We start from the raw sequence: 14570 nt of genomic DNA on the forward strand, positions 1-14570 counted from the left end.
GGACAAGGTACATTATTTTGGTGCCATAGGATAATGAAGCTAACCGCACCCCCACCATCACCCTGATGAACCCTCAGCACCCAAGTAAAGGAATGAGTTAGATACTAAGGTAAAAGTATCCCCTCTTTTTCACCAAAAACATACAGACAAAAGTAAAAAGAGGTGATGAACTTTACGGATGAGTCTCAATAGAGAGTGTGTTTTCAAAGTTAGATCTGAAACAGTCATTGTTTGTGGACCATTGAAGAAATGTTAACAATCGGAGGGCACGGCCAATATAATAAAATTGCACGGGTTCACCAAAGATGTACTCAAAAGAGTAAAGTGGAACAGAGGGGAAAGAAGTACATCCAAAAAATGGGAACTTCAGAAAATTAATAGAAAAATAGATAAATTCTTTATTCATGACATGTACACGTAACAGCACAAAAACATAAAAACACTTAGAAAGCACAAAGAGGCAATCATGTCACAATCATACAATAATTATATAGTGACACTCCCACAACCATTATCCCCATATCACAGTATTCATATATAACAGGCTAACTCAGATACAATGATAAAAGCAGTTAATGTAATGTATAAGATAACCATTTATAATTGAGGTCTGAAAATACAAGAAAAAACGCTATTCACAGCACCATATAGATAGAAAGGGGGCAAAAAGTTTGTAAAAAATCTTAACTAGAAAGACCCTAAATGAAAGTTCCCTAAATCAAGTATGCAAAGGTGGTAAAATACCTGACTATTTAGAAAAGAGTTCCCATGACCTCTAAACCAGCAATATGTGCAAAAAAGATGTCCAGCATACCAGAGGGTAAAGTGCCAAGTGAAAGCTGCAAAATGAATGACCTGTGGGGTAAAGGAGAGGGGAAAAGCTAACCCCACGCGTATCGCAACACGCTGTGTGGCTTCCTCAAGGGAGGGTGAAGCGCTGAGAAATAACATGACGCATGTCCTTATATATAAAGAAATCACATGTTGTATAATTAATAAATCAGTACTAACCCACGAGGTGGAGAGAAAGGCATGGTCACGGCCATCTTGTCAGCATTGTAGGCAGACCAATAAAGTTGTTCACAAAGAAATTGTAGAGGTGCAGCGTCGCAGAGCAGACCTGCACCTGCGCAGATGAGAATAGGCGTATTGAGACTGTAGTTGCCAGGCAACAACCGGAGGCCACGGCGTCCCCAGGCTAAATAGCGCCTGCACAATAGAAAGTGTGGGCGTAACAGACATGTCGTTACCATGCGATAACATCGTTGATCAGAACGGCGCCTGCGCAATAAAATCAACAGGACGAATGAAGCTATAGTTACCAAGCGACTTGACGATGCCATAATTAGTCAGATCGGCGCTTGCGCAGTAAAAACCGCGGCGTCGCCCGGCCAAATAGCGCCTGCGCAGTAAGAGCACACATATGGGCATGACAAACATGTCAAAGCCAGGCGATGAAATCACTGGTCAAAAAGGGCGCCAGCGCAATGAAGCCAGAAGGCAAAAGGCAAATGAGCATATCATTACTAAGCAATTGAGCAACTGAGCAAATAAAGCTCCACATATGTTAGGAATATATGAGTCTTGAGCAAAAATGTATATAAACCAAGCATGTCAGATAATTCGGCGATGACATCATTAATCAAAAAGGCGCCTGCGCAGTAGAGACAAAGAAACAGATAGACATATTGGAAATATCATTGCTAGAAAAATCTGCACCTGCACAAACAGTATAACAAAAAGGAAAATATATGGATCTTGGTGTAATGAGAATGCCTGCGCAGCGTACACAAAAAGGTCAATAAGTATATTGAACATAATCTGGCAGATCAAAAAAACATGTGTCTGAGATGTACGAATCTCAGTATGGTAAGTGAAAAATTTGTAACTTGTTAAAAAGCAGACATTGGTGTTATCACAAATCAAACACATGCGCGGTAGATAGCTGAAGCACTGATACAAACAAAATTTGATAATATCACATTACCAGACGCGATGACCAGTGATGTCACCATACTAGGTGGCACCTGCAAAATAACAGCAAAGATGTAGGCGTGACAAGCGTATTATTGCCAAGCAATACAGCGATGTCGTCATTGGTCAAAAGAAGCCCCAACACAGTAAAAGCTAAGAGATAAATAAGCCTTTTAGAAATGTCATTGTCAGGCAATTCAACATATGTGTCTGAAATATATGAGTCTCAATATTGTGGGAGCTTCATGAAGAGACAAAAGTAGTTATTGTCCAATAGACGCAGCTGAAGTTGCTAACTTATATACAAATAGGAACAAATTGACATGTATCAAGTTGCTGTGTAATAGGCAACTTTAGCGCTAGTTCGTTGAAAAACAATATATATATTGTTTTTCATGTTAGTAGGTGTTTAGAACACTTACACAAAAGCCACCTTAAACACTGATGTTTGGGTATAAACAGGTGGCTCTATACAGGAGTGCCAACATGAAAATACAAAAGATGTGTAAAAAAGATCAAACAATAAGACCATGAAGCCTTCAGGTCTATACCACACTTTAGTGCAGACCAAATAAAAGTATACATCAAGTACCCATATCAGTCCGAAGATTATATAAGAGCAAGGAATGGGACAAAGCTCCATCTGATGGTACCCAAATAATTAGGCCTGCCCAGGGGAAATGCTTGAAAGGCGCTTTGGACTAAAGATGTATATGTCCGACATAAAGTACCCAGATAATTCGGTCCACCAAGGTGAGCGTTTTAGACTAAAGGTGTATATGTCCAACTGGGCGACAACAATTGATAAAGCATAAATAGATGAAACATAATATGGGATAACCAAATCCAATAAAATAGAAGATCACATCATTGCAAAAGTTTTTAATTGAAAAAAATGGATAAATAACATGGTGCTGTGAATAGTGAAAAAAGTCCCAAAGGTCAAAATATGGGAACACCCCTAAAGTACACAGAATCAAATACAGATTATCTCAGAGAATCCATACTAAAAAGGATTTTGTGTGAACAGAAATATTCAAACAACCCAAAAGTAGAAAATTGAATTGTTCCCACCAAATTGAAAAATGACATGGTGCTGTGAATAATACAGGAGGTCCCAAGATTGAAAAATATGGACGCCCCTAGAAAGCACAGAATCTGACATATATTGGTTCAAAAGATCCACCATTAGATAATGTCCACAATAAAAGAAGCTGATCAGTAAGACAAAGCGAGATCTCATGTAGACAAAGATGTTCCAAAGACGGTCGAGGTGTGAAGAGTTTCAAGGGTTCCTATCAAAATGGATAAAGAGGAGACCTAAAAAGAAGAGGAAAACTGAGTTAGCCATAAAAGCCTGAAAAAAGCAATTCCTCATTCAGACCCTCCGGAGCTGAACTTTTTAAATTATAAATCCATCGTGACTCTCTATGAAGGAGTTCTTTGGTAGGGTTCCCCCCACGGATACTGCCCAATACTTGGTCAACGACCAAGACACGTAGATCGTGGTATCTACTGGCATAATGATCCAGAAAGTGGTTCGCTACTGATGTAACGGGCTTACCCTTTTCTCGATCTGTCTTGGCTTTGTTGATATTAGAAATGTGCTGCTGCACTCTACATCTCAACTCCTGGCCTGTCTGGCCCACATAAATCTTCGGACACGAGCAGATCAAGACATAAACAACATTTCTAGATTTGCAATTGGAGAATTGGTATAACTTGATCACGTCTGGAAACACAGAAAGGGTGACAGTGTCAGAAGCAACCATGAAGGGACATATGGTACAATTGCCACAAGGGTATGAACCTTTCAAAAGATGACTAGAGCCAATTTTAACCGTAGGTCTTTTAAAATGGCTAACGGTGAGATAGTCCTTAAGATTTTTGGCCCTCCTGGCGACTATTTTTGGTCTCTTAGACAGGAAGGGTTTCAACTTGGGCTCATTGAGTAGAATCCCCCAAATGTTTTTCCAACACACTATAGATCTCACTCCATTGGTTGTTGTATGGTGTGATCAAATTGATGGTATTAGATACCGCCCGAACCTTAGGTTGTAAAAGAGATGGTCTATCATCACTTAGTGAGTTCTGAAAGGCTTTTGAAATAACTTTTCGCGGATAGCCCCTGTCGGTAAAACGGCGAGACAGCTCCCTAGACTCCTTTCGGAAGTCTCGGTCATTACTGCAGTTACGTCTTACCTGCAGGAACTGTCCCTTTGGTATATTGTTCCTTAAATGGCGAGGATGAAAGCTTGAAAAATGGAGCAAACTTTGTCGCAGTGGTTTTTCGAAAGAGTTTGGTCTGTATCCCTGTGCCAATCTTCATAATTTTCAAATCCAAAAAGTCAACTGATTCATCTGAAAAGTAGGCTGTTAGAGAGATGTTCCAAGGATTATTATTTAGATCAGGGGTCCCCAACCGCCGGTCAGCGGCCCAGCACCGGGCCGTTGCAGTGCCCTTGCCGGTCCGCGGACACAAGGGGAGCCGGGGGGCGGTGCAGCAGCTGATACTCACCCTGCATCCCGCGGTGGCTTCATCCCGCGGCGGCTTCATCCTGCGCTGAGCGGTCACGTGCTACCGCTCATTTAAGGTCATGAATATGGACGCCACTCATCTCCCATAGGCGTGGCGTCCATATTCATGGACCTTAATGAGCGGTATCACGTGACCGCTCCGCACAGGAAGAAGCTGAAGCGCCGCGAGATGCAGGGACGTGCAGCGACGGGAAGGAAGTTCAGCGACGTGAGGGTAAGTATGATGGGGAGGATGGGGGAGCCGAGCGGAGCCATAAGGGAGGGAGAATGGGAGCGGAGCCATATATACTAGGGAGGGAGAGTGGGAGCAGAGCCATATATACAGGGGAGGGAGAGTGGGAGCAGAGCCATATATACAGGGGAGGGAGAGTGGGAGCGGAGCCATATATACAGGGGAGGGAGAATGGGAGCAGAGCCATATATACAGGGGAGGGAGAGTGTGAGCAGAGCCATATATACAAGGGAGGGAGAGTGGGAGCGGAGCAATATATACAGGGGAGGGAGAATGGGAGCGGAGCCATATATACAGGGGAGGGAGAGTGTGAGCAGAGCCGTATATACAAGGGAGGGAGAGTGGGAGCGGAGCCATATATACAGGGGAGGGAGAGTGGGAGCGGAGCAATATATACAGGGGAGGGAGAATGGGAGCAGAGCCATATATACAGGGGAGGGAGAGTGGGAGCGGAGCCATATATACAGGGGAGGGAGAATGGGAGCGGAGCCATATATACAGGGGAGGGAGAGTGGGAGCGGAGCCATATATACAGGGGAGGGAGAGTGGGAGCGGAGCAATATATACAAGGGAGGGAGAGTGGGAGCGGAGCCATATATACTAGGGAGGGAGAGTGGGAGCAGAGCCATATATACAGGGGAGGGAAAGTGGGAGCGGAGCCATATATACAGGGGAGGGAGAGTGGGAGCGGAGCCATATATACAAGGGAGGGAGAGTGGGATAGGAGCAATATATACAAGGGAGGGAGAGTGGGAGCGGAGCCATATATACTAGGGAGGGAGAGTGGGAGCAGAGCCATATATACAGGGGAGGGAGAGTGGGAGCGGAGCCATATATACAGGGGAGGGAGAGTGGGAGCGGAGCAATATATACAAGGGAGGGAGAGTGGAAGCCGAGCCATATATACAGGGGAGGGAGAGTGGGAGCGGAGCCATATATACAAGGGAGGGAGAGTGGGAGCGGAGCCATGTATACAAGGGAGGGAGAGTGGGAGCGGAGCCATATATACAAGGGAGGGAGAGTGGGAGCGGAGCCATATATACAGGGGAGGGAGGGTGGGAGCAGAGCCATATATACAAGGGAGGGAGAGTGGGAGCGGAGCCATATATACAAGGGAGGGAGAGTGGGAGCGGAGCCATATACACAGGGGAGGGAGAATGGGAGCGGAGCCATATATATAAGGGAGGGAGAGTGGGAGCAGAGCCATATATACAAGGGAGGGAGAGTGGAAGCCGAGCCATATATACAGGGGAGGGAGAGTGGGAGCGGAGCCATATATACAAGGGAGGGAGAGTGGGAGCGGAGCCATATATACAAGGGAGGGAGAGTGGGAGCGGAGCCATATATACAAGGGAGGGAGAGTGGGAGCGGAGCCATATATACAGGGGAGGGAGGGTGGGAGCAGAGCCATATATACAAGGGAGGGAGAGTGGGAGCGGAGCCATATATACAAGGGAGGGAGAGTGGGAGCGGAGCCATATACACAGGGGAGGGAGAATGGGAGCGGAGCCATATATATAAGGGAGGGAGAGTGGGAGCCGAGCCATATATACAGGGGAGGGAGAGTGGGAGCGGAGCCATATATACAAGGGAGGGAGAGTGGGAGCGGAGCCATATATACAAGGGAGGGAGAGTGGGAGCGGAGCCATATATACAAGGGAGGGAGAGTGGGAGCGGAGCCATATATACAAGGGAGGGAGAGTGGGAGCAGAGCCATAAATACAAGGGAGGGAGAGTGGGAGCGGAGCCATATATACAAGGGAGGGAGAGTGGAAGCCGAGCCATATATACAAGGGAGGGAGAGTGGGAGCGGAGCCATATATACAAGGGAGGGAGAGTGGAAGCCGAGCCATATATACAGGGGAGGGAGAGTGGGAGCGGAGCCATATATACAAGGGAGGGAGAGTGGGAGCGGAGCCATATATACAAGGGAGGGAGAGTGGGAGCGGAGCCATATATACAAGGGAGGGAGAGTGGGAGCAGAGCCATATATACAAGGGAGGGAGAGTGGGAGCAGAGCCATAAATACAAGGGAGGGAGAGTGGGAGCGGAGCCATATATACAAGGGAGGGAGAGTGGAAGCCGAGCCATATATACAAGGGAGGGAGAGTGGGAGCGGAGCCATATATACAAGGGAGGGAGAGTGGGAGTGGAGCCATATATACAAGGGAGGCCGGGAGAGTGGGAGCGGAGCCATGCATACAGGATGGGACAGGGGAGCCATGTATACAGGATAGAAGAGTGGGAGCAGAGCCATGCATACAGGATGGGAGCGGAGCCATGTATACAGGATGGGAGAGTGGGAGCAGAGCCATGTATACAGGATGGGAGAGTGGGAGCAGAGCCATGTATACAGGATGGGACAGGGGAGCAATGCTTACAACAGGGGGAGCCACACAGAGCTGGACGGGGGGGACCACACATACATTTTCTGATGATTAGAAAATAATCAGCATGTACAGTACTCCAGTACAATTGTTCTTAAGTGCTCAATGCTCCATTTCCTTGTAGGTTCCAATCATCATTAGCAGTGACGGTCATCAGTAGAAGTAGCCCAGTGCTCCCACTGAAACAGAGAAACAAGCCAGGTGCTCCCACTCATTCAAAACCTATGGTGAGTTGAGTCACATTAAAAATGTTATAATTAAATGATAAATATGCACTGCTAAACTACAACCGCGTCCATAGCCCTGCCCCCTTATGACCAAAGCCCCGCCCCTGTTACACCTCCATCCCCGCCCTGCCGGGCCATGGAAGAATGGTCTTGGTTCAAGCCGGTCCCTGGTGCAAAAAAGGTTGGGGACCACTGATTTAGATGATCCACAAAGGACTGACACTCAATTCTAGAACCCGACCAAAACACCAGAATATCGTCAATGTATCTGAACCAACAAAAAATGTTGTTACGAAATGCCGCCAGGGGGCGCACCTGTGTCTCCTCCCACCAACCCAAAAATAGGTTGATATAGGAGGGTGCACAGCGCGCCACCATGGTGGTGCCAGAGACCTGTTTGTAAAACACCCTGTCAAATGTAAAATAACTATTGGAAAGCACAAAATGCAATAAGTCCAATAGAAAAGAATGGTGTCGACGATCACCTGAGAATTGTTGATTTAGAAACTATGATACTGCTTCGAATCCCAGTGTATGTCCAATACAGGTATATAGGGATTCCACGTCCATGGTCACAAGGATGGTATCCTGTGGTACCGTAATATCCTGAAGTTGCCGAATCAAATGAGAAGTGTCCTGCACAAAGGAATCCAGGGAAGTGACGAGTGGCTGTAAGAAATGGTCCAAATAAATACACGGGCGTTCGAAAAGACTGCCAATGCCAGCCACAATAGGTCTGCCCGGTGGCTCAGAGATAGATTTGTGCACTTTTGTGAGGAGATATAAGGTGGGAACCACAGGATGATACGTGGTTAAAAATGTGTGCTTTTTTTTACTCAGGATATCATTCTGTTTGGCAGACAAAAGAAGCCGATTGAGTTTCAACTTGAACATAGTGGTAGGATCAGATGGTACAGTCATATGTTAAAGTTTGGGCACCCCTATTAATGTTAACCTTTTTTCTTTATAACAATTTTGGTTTTTGCAACAGCTATTTCAGTTTCATAGAATCATAGAATCGTAGAGTTGGAAGGGACCTCCTGGGCCATCTGGTCCAACCCCCTGCTCAAAGCAGGATTCGCTGAATCATCCCAGTCAGATGTCTGTCCAGCCTCTGTTTGAAAACTTCCATTGAAGGAGAACTCACCACTTCTCGTGGCAGCCTGTTCCACTCATTGATCACTCTAACTGTCAAAAAGTTTTTTCTAATATCTAATCTGTGTCTCCTCCCATTCAGTTTCATCCCATTGCTTCTAGTCTTTCCTTGTGCAAATGAGAATAAAGATGATCCTTCTACAATGTGACAGCCCTTTAGATATTTGTAGACAGCTATTAAGTCTCCTCTCAGTCTTCTCTTTTGCAAACTAAACATACCCAAATCCTGCAACCTTTCCTCATAAGACAGGGTTTGCAGACCGGTCACCATTCTGGTCGCTCTTTTCTGAACTTGCTCCAGTTTGTTGATGTCTTTTTTAAAATGTGGTGCCCAAAACTGGACACAATATTCCAGATGAGATCTGACCAAAGAGGAGTAGAGGGCAATAATGACTTCACGTGATCTAGACTGTATGCTTCTGTTAACACATCCTAGAATTGCATTTGCCTTTTTTGCTGCTGCATCACACTGTTGACTCATATTCAGTCTGTGATCTATTAGTATACCCAAGTCTTTTTCACATGTGCTGTTGCTTAGCCCTATTCCTCCCATTCTGTATATGCTTTTTCATTTTTATTGCCCAGATGTAGTACTTTGCATTTTTCCCTCTTAAAAACCATTCTGTTAGTTGCTGCCCGCTGCTCCAGTTTATTTATATCTTTTTGAATCCTCTCTCTCTCTTCTCTAGTATTAGCTATCCCTCCTAGCTTTGTGTCATCAGCAAATTTAATCAGTTTACCCTCAATTCCTTAATCTAAATCATTGATAAAGATGTTGAACAATACAGGGCCCAGGACAGAGCCCTGTGGTACCCCACTTGAGAAATTCTTCCAACTGGATGTGCAGCCATTTACGACCACTCTTTGGGTCCGATCACTAAGCCAGTTATGAATCCACCTAACAGTTGCCTTGTCCATTCCATACTTAGTCATTTTTTCAAAAAGGATTGTATGAGATACTTTGTCAAATGCTTTGCTGTAGTCAAGATATACTATATCTACAGCATTTCCTTGATCCACCCAATCAGTGATTCCATCATAGAAGGAAATTAAGTTAGTCTGACATGACTTATTAGTTACAAACCCATGCTGACTCTGTTTAATCACTTCATTCTTATCCAGGTGCTGACATACATGTTGTTTAATAATTTGTTCAAAGATCTTTTCTGGTATAGAAGTCAGACTCACCGGCCTATAGTTGCCTGGGTCCACCTTCTTCCCCTTTTTGAAGATAGGAACAACATTTGCTCTTCTCCAGTCTTCTGGGACTTCTCCTGTTCTCCAAGAATTTTCAAAGATTATGGAGAGGGGTTCAAAAATTTCTTCTGCTATCTCCTTCAGTACTCTGGGGTGTAATTCATCTGGACCTGGAGACTTGAAATCATTTAGGTTAGCTAAGTGTTTCCTCACTATCTTTCTGTTTATAGATATCCTGGATTCTTCTATTCCCTTAATAGGACAGTGAAGAACAGTTGATATTACATTTCCTTTCTGAGAGAAAACAGATGCAAAATAGGAATTTAAAAGTTCGGCTGTTATGAATGAGTCACCGAAGGAGGAAAAAACAAAAATACAAGCTAAGTCCAGAAAACCGGAGAGGTTGGTAGCTATCGGATTGCAGAACCTGATCCTATCCACAACAACTAACATCAGCCGTGGGGGGTTCCTACAATGCCCTAGACCCCTCGATCACAGCCGGAGAACTAAATAGGCCTAAAGAAAGAAAGGGGAAATCTAAACTGCCCCAGAGCAGACCCCAAGGCAAAAGGCAGCCCCCAGCATATAATGACGGTGAAGCAAGATGAAAACACTAACACAGATAGAAAGATAGGTTGAGCAAACGATGGGGCCCAAGCTAACTAAAAAGGACAGGATAGAAAAGCTGCTGTCTGCAATCCGCAAAAAACCCTACCAAAAAAAGTCCCAACCGTATGATAGGAAAAACAGGCCCTGAAATTGCTAGGACTTCAAAATGACTATATCAGCACTCAGGTAAATTCTGAAGACAGAGCAAAGAGACAAACTGATCAAAGACAAAAATGGAACTCAGCACACCCCCGACCGGGGATGGCTGAACTCCAAAAAACAAGGTAAACAAAACAAAACTAATAAGTTCAATAGCAGAGCAAAAACTTATCTTTGGGAAGCAGGAATCAGACTGGTCTCCAAGAATCCAGCAGAGAAATCACCAGCGACTCAGAATGGCGTCGGCTGCCTTATATCCGGTTAGCAGTTCCTGTTACCCAGTCATCATCTACCAGATCAGGTGTTTGGTAATCAGCCTCACTACCTTCCTTCACCAGAAGAAGGAGTTCATCAGACATCGACGGTGAAGGGGGAAATGAACTCACAACATTCGGCCTTCTCAACATCCTGTTTTACCATTTCATCATTTTCATCCTGTAAAAATCCTATAGCATCTTTGACTTTTCTTTTACTTTTGACATATCCCCAAAAGCCTTTATTATTGCTTTTAACATCTCTTGCAAGCCTCAATTCATTGTCAGCTTTAGTAATCTGATTTGTGCCCTGCAGGTTCTGCAGACATCATTATATTCTTCTTTAGATATGCCTCCCTCTTTCCATTTTATAAACATTTCTTTCTTCCTTTTTAGCATGTGCTTAAGTTCTGTATTCATCCATCCTGGTTTCTTTAAATGCTTCCTATTCTTCCCTCTTTTCGGAATTGTTAACAATTGTGCTTTGGGAATGTCATTTTTCAAGTTTTCCCATCCTTCCTGGACATTTTTGTCTTTAAGGATATCTAGCCTTTGGGATCCCTCCAATTCTCTTTCTGAATCCCTTAAAATCTGCCTTTCTGAAATCTAACCTTGAAGTCTGAGTCTTCACAGGTCTTCCTCCTCTAGTTATCCAAAATTCTAAAATAGCATGGTTGCTACCTCCTAGGGTCCCAGCCACTTTTACCTCCTCAACCATTTCCTCCCTGTTTATAAGGATTAGATCCAAGGTAGCAGTTCCCCTTGTTTTCTCCCCTACCTTTTGGAAGATAAAGTTGTCAGCAAGAGAGGATAAGAATTTCCTTGACCTGTTAGTTTTGCCTGAGGGAGATTCCCAACAAATGTCTGGATAGTTGAAATCTCCCATGACAACTATGTCATATTTTTTGGAGAACTTGGCCATTTGATGCATAATGAGTTCATCCATATCTTCAGCTTGCACAGACGGCCTGTGGTAAATGCCTACAATGGTGTCCTTTCCAATGTTCTGTCCTTGTATTCTTACCCAAACAGTTTCCACAGAACTCCCAGTCTCTGAAGCTTCAATCTCTGTGCAGATATACGCATTTCTAACATACAATGCGACACCTCCTCCTCGTTTATCAAGTCTGTTTCTTGCAAATAAGTTGTATCCTTCTAGTCTTGTATTCCAATCATGTGTATCGTCCCACCAAGTTTCAGTGATTCCAATGACATCATATTTCTTTTCCTGTGTTAGTAGTTCCAATTCTCCTTGTTTGTTGCCCATGCTTTGTGCATTAGTATAGAAACATTTTAGTTTGTGATTGTTTTCTCTTTCTCCAATATTTGTATTATTTAGATTCTTTTGTCTTTGTTCTTCCTTTCCACTTCTAATAGCAGAGTTCTCAATAGCATTTGTCAGGTGTATGGCTTTTTCTGGTCTTTTGCTTCCCTTCCCACGTTGTTCTAGTTTAAAGCTCTCCTTACAAGTGTAGCAAGGCGACTTCCAAATACTTGTTTTCCAGTCTTCGTAAGGTGTACCCCATCTCTAGCAAGTAGTCCATTGTATAGGTAATTCACTCCGTGATCCAGAAATCCAAATCGTTGCTGATGGCACCATCAACGTAGCCAGTTGTTCACCTGCAGAATCTTATTCCACCTCCTTGTTCCATGGCCATCCACTGGGAGGATGGAAGAGAAGAAGACCACCTGCGCTCCCAGTTCTTTCACTTTCTTGCCTAAGTTTTCAAAGTCTCTGCAGATGGTTTCCAGGTCGTTTCTTGCGGTGTCATTTGTCCCCACATGTAGTAGCAGGAATGGGTAGTTGTTATGATTGAGTCACCGTAGGAGGCAAAAATAGAAATGCTAGCTAAGTCCAGAAAACCAGAGAAGTTGGCAGCTATCGGATTGCAGACCCCTGAACCTATCAACACAACTAGCAGTAGCCGTGGGGGGCTTCTACGATGCCCTAGGCCCCTCGATCACAGCCGGAGGACTACATAGCCTAAAGACAGAAAGGGAAATCTAAACTGCCCCAGAGCAGACCCCAAAGCAAAAGGCAGCCCCCCACATATAATGACAGTGAAGCAAGAAGAAAGAACAAAACACAGACAGAAAGATAGACTGAGCAAAGATGGGGCCCAAGCTAGCTTAGATAGGAAAGGACAGGAAGGCTGCTGTCTGCAATCCGTGAAAAAACCCTATGAAAATAGGAGCCAACAAACTGACAGTAAAAAAGGCCCTGAAGACGCTAGGCTTCAAAAAAGGCTATGTCAGTACTCAGGAATATTCTGAAGACAGAGCAACAGGCAAAAGGAGATTCAGCTCACCCCAGCAGGGAATGGCAGAATCCAGAAAAGCAAGGAAAACAAAACACTAATTCAAAAAGGCAAAGCAGAAATCTTAGCTTTAGATGAGCAGGAATCAGACTGGTTTCCAAGAAGTCCACAGAGAAATCACCCGCAGGCCAGAAGGGCGTCGGCAGCCTTATATCCAGTCATTAACTCCACTCAGCCAGTCATCATCATCAGCCCCAGGTGTTTGACAATCAGGCTCACTACCTTTCTTCACCAGAAGAGGGAGTTCCTCGGGCCTCAGTAGTGAAGGGGAAAATGAACTCACAACAGTACCTCCCCCTTGAGGAGGGGTCACCGAACCCTCAACCACGCCACCAGGGCGATCAGGGTGAGCCCGATGAAAGGCACGCACCAATCTTTTGGCATGAATATCAGAGGCAGAGACCCAGGAACTATCCTCCTGACCATAACCCTTCCACTTAACCAAATACTGGAGTCTCTGTCTAGCCAGATGGTAATCCAGTACTTTCTCTACCTCATATTCCATGTTACCTTCAACCAATACAGGGTCTGGAGGTGCAACCCCCGGAACAGGTTCAACAAACCTCTTCAACAAAGATTTATGGAACACATTATGGATTTTAAATGTGACAGGCAGAGCCAAATGAAAAGAGACCGGATTAATAATCTCCAAAATCTTGTAAGGTCCAATAAATCTAGGCTTAAACTTAGGAGAAGCCACCTTCATAGCAATATTTTTTGATGATAACCACACCATATCACCAACTTTAAACTGGGGACCAATGGTCCTATGTCGGTTGGAAAACCGCTGGGCCTTTTCCTGGGAGAGAGATAACTTATCCACCACTTGGTCCCAGATCTGGTGCATTCTCTCCACCACAGTGTCAACACCTGGGCAGAGGGCTCCACCTGCCCTGAAGAAAATCGAGGATGAAACCCAAAGTTATAAAAAAAAAGGTGACATCAAAGTGGCAGAACTAGCTCTATTATTTAAAGCAAATTCGGCCAAGGGCAAAAATGAAACCCAATCATCCTGATCAGCAGAAATAAAACATCTCAAATATGACTCCAATGTCTGGTTTGTTCTCTCTGTCTGCCCATTGGTCTGAGGGTGAAAAGCAGAGGAGAAGGACAACTGAATTCCCAGCTTGGAACAGAAAGTTCTCCAAAATCTAGACACAAACTGGACTCCTCTGTCAGATACAATGTTCTCAGGAATCCCGTGCAAGCGAACCACCTGTTGTAAAAACAGGGGCACCAATTCAGAGGAAGACGGCAACTTAGGGAGTGGTACAAGATGAAACATCTTAGAGAACCTATCACAAATCACCCAAATAACAGTCATCCTTTGAGAGACAGGCATATCAGAGATGAAATCCATTGAAATATGGGTCCATGGCCTCTTGGGGACAGGCAAAGGCATCAACAACCCACTAGAGCGAGAACACGATTTAGACCGGGAGCACGTCCCACAGGACTGCACAAAATTCCTGACATCACGAGACAAGGAGGGCCACCAAAAAGACCGACTCACCAGATCT

Source organism: Dendrobates tinctorius, unplaced genomic scaffold (genome assembly GCF_039654945.1).
Source record: "Dendrobates tinctorius isolate UK_male_01 unplaced genomic scaffold, ASM3965494v1 ptg000056l, whole genome shotgun sequence".
In the NCBI taxonomy this organism is placed as follows: Eukaryota; Metazoa; Chordata; class Amphibia; order Anura; family Dendrobatidae; genus Dendrobates; species Dendrobates tinctorius.